The sequence below is a fragment of the Halyomorpha halys genome, unplaced genomic scaffold (genome assembly GCF_000696795.3).
Source record: "Halyomorpha halys isolate HHAL.00 unplaced genomic scaffold, Hhal_1.1 Scaffold655.1, whole genome shotgun sequence".
In the NCBI taxonomy this organism is placed as follows: domain Eukaryota; kingdom Metazoa; phylum Arthropoda; class Insecta; order Hemiptera; family Pentatomidae; genus Halyomorpha; species Halyomorpha halys.
The window spans coordinates 515,793-526,430 of NW_027105601.1; the positions used below are offsets into that span (position 1 = coordinate 515,793).

The 10,638-nt window shown below is 30.9% G+C and overlaps 1 protein-coding gene across 3 annotated transcripts in view; it reads right to left on the bottom strand.

Moving 5' to 3' along the window:
* bsk (mitogen-activated protein kinase dJNK) overlaps positions 1–10,638 on the bottom strand; it is a 141,056-nt gene that overhangs the window by 72,398 nt on the left and 58,020 nt on the right. For 2 of the 3 annotated variants that reach the window (XM_014427548.2, XM_014427549.2), the window contains one exon: positions 849–880. The exons of the other annotated variant lie outside the window; for it this stretch is intronic. The gene's annotated coding sequence lies outside the window, so the exon portion shown is untranslated. The remainder of the gene's footprint in view (positions 1–848; positions 881–10,638) is intronic. 3 annotated transcript variants of the gene reach the window in all.

The following is a 10,638-nucleotide window of genomic DNA, read 5'->3' on the forward strand; positions in this document are numbered from 1 at the left end:
TAACAATTCCTGATAATCCTCCGAGGCGTCTGAAAAGAAGATGGCCACGGGACCTTCTAATTTAAATTAATGTTTGAAGTACCACCAATGGGTGGTTCTTTCACAAGATTTTCAAGTGTATATAAAACATACTACATATTTACCTATTGTATTATTTTGTACAGTTTTAAATTACAATAAATAAATTATTAAAAAAAAAAAGAAGAATTCAGTTAATCTAAAATTATAAAATAAAGATACAAAAACAGATAGATAGGGGGTTTAATCACAAAAAATTGAAGTTATATAAATGCCCTTATTTATAAATGAAGTAATTAATAAGTTAATATATTTCAACAAAAATTATGCAAGTCTCTCAGGGTTCATCGCTATCTACATCAATGACCTTCCCATCCTAATCCATTATTCTCATTACCATTTGTACGCAGATTATTTCCAAATTTACCTTTCCTTCCCACCTTCTGACTTATTAGTTGCTACGGAAATGTTCTAGAAGACTTGAATAGAATTAGTCAGTGAGCACAAGAAAACAAGCTTAAGTTGAATGCAGAGAATCAAATATATTAAAATTAATTTTCAAAAACATAAATTGTATGTAAATTGTACATAGATGTGGTTAAAGTTGATACAGAAAAATAAAACTGATTAGTGATGTTTAAGCTAATGGAATAAGAAATCTAGTACTACTTTTTCAATGTAAGTTGATTCCCCTTACCAAGGTATGATAAAAAATGTTAATATGAATTAAAGGTATACAATTTACATTTTAAATATTACTTAGCCACTATTTCCATAGTAAACAAAGAAATAACAGAATACATAAATCAATACAAAGCTGATAATATTACCTCCAATCCTTCCCCACTGACTCTTCTGAAACCTGTCAATAGAAAAAATATTTAAAATAGAAAACAAAGCTTCCTTAAATAAAATAATGTAAACAATTTAATTATAATCCAATGAATTTATAAAATACAACTTAATTTAGAAAAGTTTTCAAAAGATAGTATTAATCATTATTTAGAAAATTATATTTATAAATTTAAGCATTAACTTGTAGTTCAATAAAACATTTTTATATATACTTTTTTTACAACAAAAATTAAAAGACATTAAGGTCGCTAAGGGGAGAAATATGAGCATGAAATGGGTGGAAAATCGTTATCAGCTGGTCACACTAAGGGTGAACCACCCCCTGCCCACGTGACCTTATGGCCCCTAAATTCATTGTCTTGTCGAAAGGTGATTGTTAACAAATGTCAGTCGTCATTACTTGGATTGAAAACCATCACAGCATATCTTTCATTGAAATATATTAATAAATGCATTAGGTTATTTCTAATACTAATGGATTCATAATGACAAATGAGTATGATATTATTAATTAATTATAAGCAAATTAGGGTGTTGCAGATGATAAAAATTTGATTCATACCATACCGGCATAATCCATAACAATATTGAAAAAAAACACAGGATACTCTCACTCCAAATTTTCTCATTTTAAAATTACATATACCGTTTTTTTTTTTATAATACAGAACTTTCCTGCAAAAATTCAAAAATCTATCTTCTTTAAATTACTATCCATTACCTTCGCGGACCCAACCTACAAGAGCGTTTTCATTTGGGCGATTATCGCTATTAACGTGCAACCAAAATCGTAGAGCACTATTTTTAATCATTTCATAAATTGAAGTTGTTTTCCTCCGGGTGCAAGCTGTTAAACGCAGATTCCAAAGCAATAGTGAGAGTGATAGTGGAAGACATCGTAGTATAAACATTGGAATTTGCTGTCGTAGCAGTACTGCCGAATTACCAGGATTATCAAACTTCCACAATAGATATCTGTCACCTGGAAATGGACCGTTAGGGACGATAATACGTCTTGTATAGTCGTTAAGAAGAGTAGATACAGTCTTCAGTCGCTAAACGATGTTTGCCCTGAACGACCATATTCCTCACTGTGGCAGATATCAAAGACATCAGAGGATCAAACACAATGTGTTGACAATATGGGGGCCAGGTTTAGCCCAATCATCAGATATAAAACACAATGTAGATAGAGGAGCAGCGTGGCTTAGTGCTAAGGTACTGTGCTACTAACTCCAAGGACTTGGAGTTCGAATCTCTCTTTGACAGATAATTTTGTATTCTGTAGCAGTGGGTCAACCCTGTGGATACAGGAGCGTTCTGGGATCCACCCAGCCTCATAATAAGACTGGTAAAAAAATGCGGTGGTCGAGCGTGACCAAATCTGCTTGCACAACCGTTGGTCTAGTGACAGTAATTTTTTTCCAAGTTCTGCTTCCCTGATCCTTCATGGGTTGTATCGGAACAGATTTATTTTATGGATTAATTAGCAAAAAGTTACAAAAAGATTAGTACATTTCAGGTATTATAATGAGGAAATAAATAAATAGAAATATTTATTAACGAAAGGGGTTTCATTTTGAAAATTAGTACTAAATATCAGTCTCCGTATAAACACTTGTCATAAATCAACAAAATGTATAACACGGTTCATTGAAAAATATTAAAAAAAGGAGATTATGGCTTTGTCAGCAATGGGTTTGAAACATATCATTGAAATTCTACACATTATTACTCCAAATTTCTACATTATTAACGATTATAGAGTAACCATACTTATGGAAACAATAATTTCCCACTGCGCTAGCCGTACTTGGTGTTGGATATGCTTCCAGACGGTTTGTTTATTTTATTAACTACCTTTTTTTCTACTATACTTCCTCTGTTTCTTTATTCTTTCTCCTTCACCTACTCTTTTAGTAAAGTTCACTATAGGTACTTACTGTTATTAGTATTACTTACTATATGTAACTTTATACCAACTTTTTAAATTTTGTTATCTTACTTATATATTGAATCAATAACATTTACGTTTTTCTCTATATTACTTTAATTCTAAATAATTTCTCATTTCAAAATTTATTTATTTAGTTGATTTTCATATTTATATTGTTTTCTTCTCTCATTCTTAATTTTAATTCTGTACCAATATCATATGTTGATTTCTTATATTTTTTGTTATTATGTGCTTTTATTTATCGTCATTATTACACACTTTCAAATATGACTAAGCATTTTTAGCTACCTTTAGATGGACCACCCTAAGGGGTTCGCAAAAATTTGTTTTTGTTGAACAAACTTTAGACAAAGTTCTGGTTAGTATACTCCACGATGTTCTTTAAGTTGCCGCACACTAAAGCACGGTTTTTTCTTTTCTTCCTTAAGATGGTCAAGATTAGGATTGGGATTTAACTTTGTATGAGAAGAAGATTGTTGAAGGGGGAGGGGGCGCGGTATGAGAAGAACACCAATAAGTAAAAACATATTTATTGGTGCCAACTGGTGGTCAGAATTTCATGCATTCACCAGAAATTCTCTATCCTTATCTAGTTTCTGTTCTTATCCCCGATGAAGGGTTGAGATTTAGGCCGAAACTTTTTTGTGTTCTTCAGTAACCATACCCCCAACTCCTCATTTATATGTAGCCACTGTCAACTAATAACTCACCATTAAATACGATTCTTGTTCCAAGCAATGTTTAAAAATATGGGAGCGTGTAGGAAGTCATAAAAGACTCTTCTCAAGTTTCATATTAAAAGGAAAATTCTGAGGAGGGGAAAAGCAACCTTAAAAAGGTAAAAGGGGAATCTCATTCAACAAGGAATGCTTTCTGAACCTTCATTAATTTCCTAACTAATTATACATTTTTTACTCTAACTAACAAGCAGAGGATGAATTTAAGGACTTGCCTATACAATATTTCTAAGGGAATTTCATTATTAGTTCCTTCTTCATTGCTATGCATGTAAACAGGTGTTAATGAAAAGAATTGAGGAACGTATTTTCAAACATATCTATAAAACAGATACAGTGTCAGTCAGAACCGAATCAAACCCACCAATCTATATTTATTCAGGTAGGTACTGTGCGTATTTGAAAATACAGTGACCGCAAAAGAGAATAAGATTTTATTAGGCTTTTTTTAAATTTTCAAGTATTACGAAAGAGTTATGCAATAAAGTGATAAAAATTTATTATAGTTTTTGAATCATATATTCTTCCAATCAATTTTAAACATAAGAAAATAAGTTGGACTAATGATATGATTAAATTCAAATTCATTTAGTCCTTAAATAGAGATTGATTTCATAAATCAGTACAAGAACTGATACCACTCGCTCACTGACACAGAAATTATTTCCGGTGGTGTTCTCAACTTCAGATAACTGCTACGAGAACAATGGCGGAAACTTTGAGCGACTTGCAATGGCCTAACTTCATTTATGTGAAAGAATTACTGTTCCCACTTCCATGTGTTGCATTGCAGGGTAGCATGCATACACAAGTACAACTTGAATGTTTCACTCTACTATCCTCATGATAGGTACTGCAAATTAGATTTAAGGTTACAATGTGGATTTTAGTCTGATTTCACATTTGTACACAAATCCTCCTTTGTTTCAGCTGGGCAGAGCAAAAGTGTACCAATAGGTACATATTATTGGTAAATTGGTATAAAGTATATCTACATACATATGTGCTATATTTTTTTGTACCCAAGGTATTTTTCAAAATTTTGAAAACTGAATGCAAAATTAGGAAAAATTTTAGTTGAAATAAAGTTTAGATGGTGCTCTCTAGAAGGTTCAACAGCTACTTTTCAAGGACATTTTCTGTCCGTATTGTTTATTTCAAGAGAAAAATGAATTATATTATAAAAGAAATAAATATATGTTAGCAGTTAAAATTACATTATCATAAAAACAAAAAAAGATGTTTTGATAGAAATAAAGAAATATATATTACTGATACAAAAAAAACAACACTAGAAACTTCTAACGGGTAATCTTTACTGGGTAAAAGACACTCAATAAAAAATAGAAGTTTTAAATCCATTCATTGTAAATGAGTATTCAGGTATAAAAAGAAATAGTGTAGTGCAGTGCATTTAACTGCATAAGATTGGCGCTGCACTCCATAGTCCCGTAAAAATAGGCTCATTTTAAGCTCTCAGATGATATGTACCATAAAGCTTCATTCATGTTATATTCAAATTTAATCCTTTAAAATTAGTTAAGCAACTAGTATTACTTTAAGTGCTTTTGGCTGCAAACCTAAAAATATACTGCGGCCACACACAAATCTATAATTATAGGTAAATTTTTACAATCTTTGAAAACAGTTTTCCATCAAAATCCATAGAAAGAAATCAGTTTACAATTACATTTATAATAATTACATCTAGGTTAACTTTAAGTTTTACGAGATATATAAGAGTAGATTAACATACATCTTCCTTCTAGTATATATTCCCTGTTCTATCATTTCATATTTTTTATTTATTATTTTTAACTTTCTGTAAGTTTACCAAGCTCAGATAATAACGAAAATTTCCCGAAAAACTAGCAATAGGGTCATGATGAATTTTCGCATATAATGAATTTTACTGAGGCCTAAACATCTTTAACTAGCTGTTAAACACCCATGAAGTTGCCTTAAATGTGGGAAGTTTTATGATGCTTAATGTTATAAGTATAGGATTGTGCTCAATTTGAAGTCTAAGTTACATGTTAAATGCAGAGGATTTTCTTATTATTTTTTAACCTCCAGAACATTCTAATTATTATTTTTATCAATAACTTCATTAGAGTTTTAAAAACTTCCAAGACAAAAACAACACAAACCAAACATGAACTATGAGCAACTGAAAAAATGGTGTATAGCTCAGCTGGTCTGTCGCATGTATTTAACATTCAACATGACTTTAAATAGGGCTGCTCACAATCCTATACTTATAACATTTAACATATCATGAATACCCCTTCTAAAAGACTCTCAGCCATGTTAAATGTTATATCGTTTTAACATGCTAAAAGAAGGAAATATTTCTGCACTTAACACAACTTCATCCAAATAATACACTTTAACATGTTAAACCAATCATGTAGCCCCTATTATGAATACAGCCCCCTATTGACGATTACAAAATTTATAAAATCGAGTTTGTCCATCCATATTTAAATGTAAATATTATAATAAATTAACTGTAAAGATAATTTTAACTCATTCTAATTAGTACAAAATTCTTATTTTTAGCATACCCTACCATTATCATAAAACAGTTTTTTTGTAGGCCAGTAAAGGCATCAGAATATTTTCCGGGTTTAGGACCAGATTAAGACATAATGTCTTTTCATTTTAATGACAGCCTTTTTCTTCTTGCTCATAATAAAAGTTAGACACATAAAATTTCAGCTGTAACTTTTTGATAGTCTAACTTCTGGAATATTGATGAATGCCTTCATAATATGAACCTAACAATGGAACCAATTTTACGGATCCCGTTCTTTTTTCATAATATAGAAAAGAATAACTATATTCCATGAAAATAACACAAGAGTACAGACAAGGTTTACAATTGCAGGTACTGACTAATTGACTTTCTTTTCTGTCTTTGACTCTTTTCTGATAGACTTTCATAACACAGATTGAGTCACGGTCCTTTCAGACCTTTAAAAGAGATTTGTTTAGTCATCATTCTTGGATAACTAAATCCCACCTTCCATGATACCTCTCCGATAACCTCAATTCATGTCCTACGTCCAAGCCCCAACACTAGTTTCCAGCCTTCAGATTAATATACTATGACCTGCCGAAGCGCATCTTGCTATAGATCCTTTTTTATCCCATCTCCGTACTAGTGAAATTATTTTCCTTCCTTTATACTTCGCTCTAATTCATCTCTCAACTTCAAATGCACTTTTACGATCCAGCCCCAAAAGACTGAAAATAGATTTTTTTTATTTATAATTTAAATTTATTAATACCTAGAAGTAATAATATAAATTGATAATTTATGTTCCAATCAAAATTTAAATATGCATATTTTATATATCGTTATGTGTATTTTTTAATTAGTATTAACTTCTTTATAAATTACTAACTATATTTATTAAATAATATTATTTCAAAATTTTTTGAGACAAGGTAATTATTTATTAAATAAAACCACAAATTGTATCCAATACTGTCTCAACACTTTATTTCTTATTAGTCCAACGTTTCGGCTATTTCAGCCATCTTCAAGGACATCTTTAATACAAATCTTCTCCTCACATTAATTTATAATTATTATTGCAGGCTATTATTATTATATTTATTAATGTTAGAAGTTCATTTGTTTCTTTTTAAAGGCCTAAAAGTTATATAGGGATGAAATTCAATTGTTCATTTAGAGCAAGAAGCTGCACCATCTATGGGCAAATCTGCTTATCCTTCTAGCTAACCTAGCACGCAGAAAATATACATATAAATGTAGAAAATTCAGCTTTAGTGAATAAATTCACACCAGCACCAATCAGAGGGAGTAAGAAGAGGAAATAAGACCTTCAATACTCATCTCACGGTGAACTTCTACCATCATAGATATTCGTTCTATCAACCAGCTCATTTTTCAAATTAAAGGCGTATTCTTTATCACCAAGTCTATAATCATAATATTACTAACTCCTACTAAGCAAAATTTAATATTTTGATCATAACCCTATCACTGCCCTACCTGGAATCACCATATCAACATTATCAAGGATAGTAATGCTATATCCCATCGTAAACAGAAAATAAAATTAAAAAAAATAAAACATTATTCTTTATTTTTAAAACAATACTCAGGCCATTGCTGATTTATGGCTGTGAAGTATGGGGAGCATCCTTTATGAAAAGGAAAAAATTAATAAAGTCATAAGAATCGCACTGGATGCTCCTTTATGTTATCTTAATTTTTTTCTGGATTTTTAGGAAGTTGATTATATTAATTCTTTTAAATTGTTAAGGTAAGTTTTGAAAAAAAATTGCAAATATAATATAAACTATTCGATATTTCGCTCGTACAACGTTTTGGGACATTATCCCAAACTCATGCAACATTGCATCTACATATTTGTCATTTTTTCAATTCCTATTTTAAAATCATGTCATCAACACACTTTGAGTTTAAATTTTTTTTATAACTACATTATTTAAATTAATGTTTTTCACAAGTGAGAGTAGTTATAAAACAATTTTAAACTATAAGTGTATAGATGACAGGATTTAAAAATGAAAATTGAAAAAATATGTGGATCACAAATATGTGGATGCAAGGTGCATGAGATTTGGATAATGTCCCTAAACGTTGTACAAGTAAAGTATAGAATAATTTATATTATATTTGGAAGTTTTTTCAACCTCAACAATTTAAAAGAATATTTTTTTATTTATAACGCTGTATATAGCTATGGGTGTCTTTTTCATATTCAATTGTTAAAAAAAAAAAAAGATCATAACTCTCTTATTCATTTTTTTTTTACTGCGCAATCTAGAATTAGAGGATTAATTTTTATTTATAGTGCTCAATTTTTATTAATAGTCCATAATATTTACTTAATTAGTAATAGCAATCCATTAATTAATTCTGACATTTTTTTTCTATAGAGGGGGATTATCATAATTAAAACAATTTTCATTTAATTTTTTATGGGTTACTTTTTTTATTCTACAGTCCTTAGGGTTCTGGAGCTCTCCGGGGTTCCCACAGCCAAGTAAAGCAGAAACCCTTAATTGGGTAAAAATCAGGCGGTCTAGGATGATTCTGAACAAATCACTTTCTTGTACAACCGTTGTTCTAGTAACAGTACTGCACCCGTAACCCTTCATGGGTTGTAGAGGTACACATTTAATTTTTTTTTTTAATTCTCTTGTATTTTACTCTAAGTTCTATTTAAAATTTCTGTAGTAGTATTCTGAAGAGACATATTCCATGATAAATAATGAATTAATTACAAAGTTGATAATTACTGATTTTAATAATATCAATGATTGATATTATTAAAATCAGGGGTTTCGTGAGTCCAAAAAGAGATTTCAACCGCAGTGACTAATCAATACCCAATCATGCATGCGGTCGGCAGGGCTCAAACATGTTCCTGGCCTCCCAACATTTCCCCAGAATAGTCACCAGAGAGGTCAAAAATTCTAACCTATTACCTCCTCGCTCCAAAAAAAAACAAAACGAAATAACTCTCCTTAAAAGCAAAAAAGATTTTGAATTAAGAATTCTATAATTAAGTATAAGAATATATTTTGTTATGATTAACATTCTATAGAAAGTAATTGTATTTGGCCATTTTTTGTCAAGACTTTTCACATCAATGAAATCCAATCGCTTTATACTTAACGCAAGTGAACCATTAATCATAAAAAAGCAGGCGTTATGCAGTTCCAATTTGACTAATGTATACAGCCTTAGAAATAGTTTGCCTTGAACTTGGCCCCGAGGTAAAAAGCTTGGTTGAACTATTGAGCGAGCGTTGCTTAGAGAGCGAAGAGAATAGAAGGTAGGGCAACAATGAGATGACTATCATTAATCACTAATAGCAAACTACTGCTCCTATAGGAGAGCTGCTAAATGCAACGAGGAGCAGTTTGCAACAGACATTGACCCTAGCCTCCTGTGACGTAGCCCCCTCTCACTTTCGGCCCCTCTTCCCCCCTTCAGTTATCGATTCCCCTACGCTGAAGCAGTTTCCTCGGGGATTTAACCCAAGGGATAGGGACAAACCGCGTCATCTTAGTTCTTAGCAAAGATTAGGTTATTTAACTGCAAAGCAGGTCGAGAATATAACATTATATCAATAAAGGTGACAGGAATGATTAATGAATATATCGATGGCTTACTAACTTTATAAAACATACAATTAAAAGCTCTCTAGGTGCATTGCAGTTGCTTAAGATATCCACTAATTTTTTATATGCTCTCATAGTTGTCATTTGTAGTTTACAATTAGTGAAGTTATTCATTGCTAAGAAATTGACTTCCTCATAATAATAATTTTTTTTTCAAAGTGTACATAAAATTAATATATTACTAGTTTACTCCAAGTATTGAGTATCTATCCTTCTCCCTAAATTTCGAAGTGTAAGGAATATAAGGGAGACATATTCGTTCTTATAAATAATATAATATTATCGAGAAAGACTCTTCAACAAACAGTAGGGGTATTTACGGTGTTGCTTTAAATTAAAAAACATACTAAATGTTATAAGTATGGAATTGTGATCAGGCTAATTTAAAGTCACATATTACATATTTGTTAAATCCAGAGGAACTCCTGCCGGATTTTCTGGGCAACTTGATTGGTAATCTTGTAATCTTTAGGGAATTTCCAATAGCTTCGTCACATCATCTTTATTCTACCTCACTTGTTCCTTGTTTCCTCTATTATTTCTGTTATTATCTGTTATCCATTACTTTATTAAAATTGTAAAACGACCAAAACAGCACGAACTACTAGCAACTAAACTATCAAAACGACAACAGACAAAATGGTATCGAGCTCAGCTGGTTTGTTGCGTGACATCAGTCTCCATTTAGAATCACAACCTTGTTAAATGCTATATCGGTTTAACACGCTAAAAGAAGGAAAAATTTCTCCATTTAACACACTTTAACATGTTAAACTAAAGATCTTGATTAATTTTACTATTGGTAAAGCTACTTGCTTTCTAATAACAATGTTGCTAGTTACTTTAGCGCTGGGCTGCACCCCAATAAAAAATTTGATAATT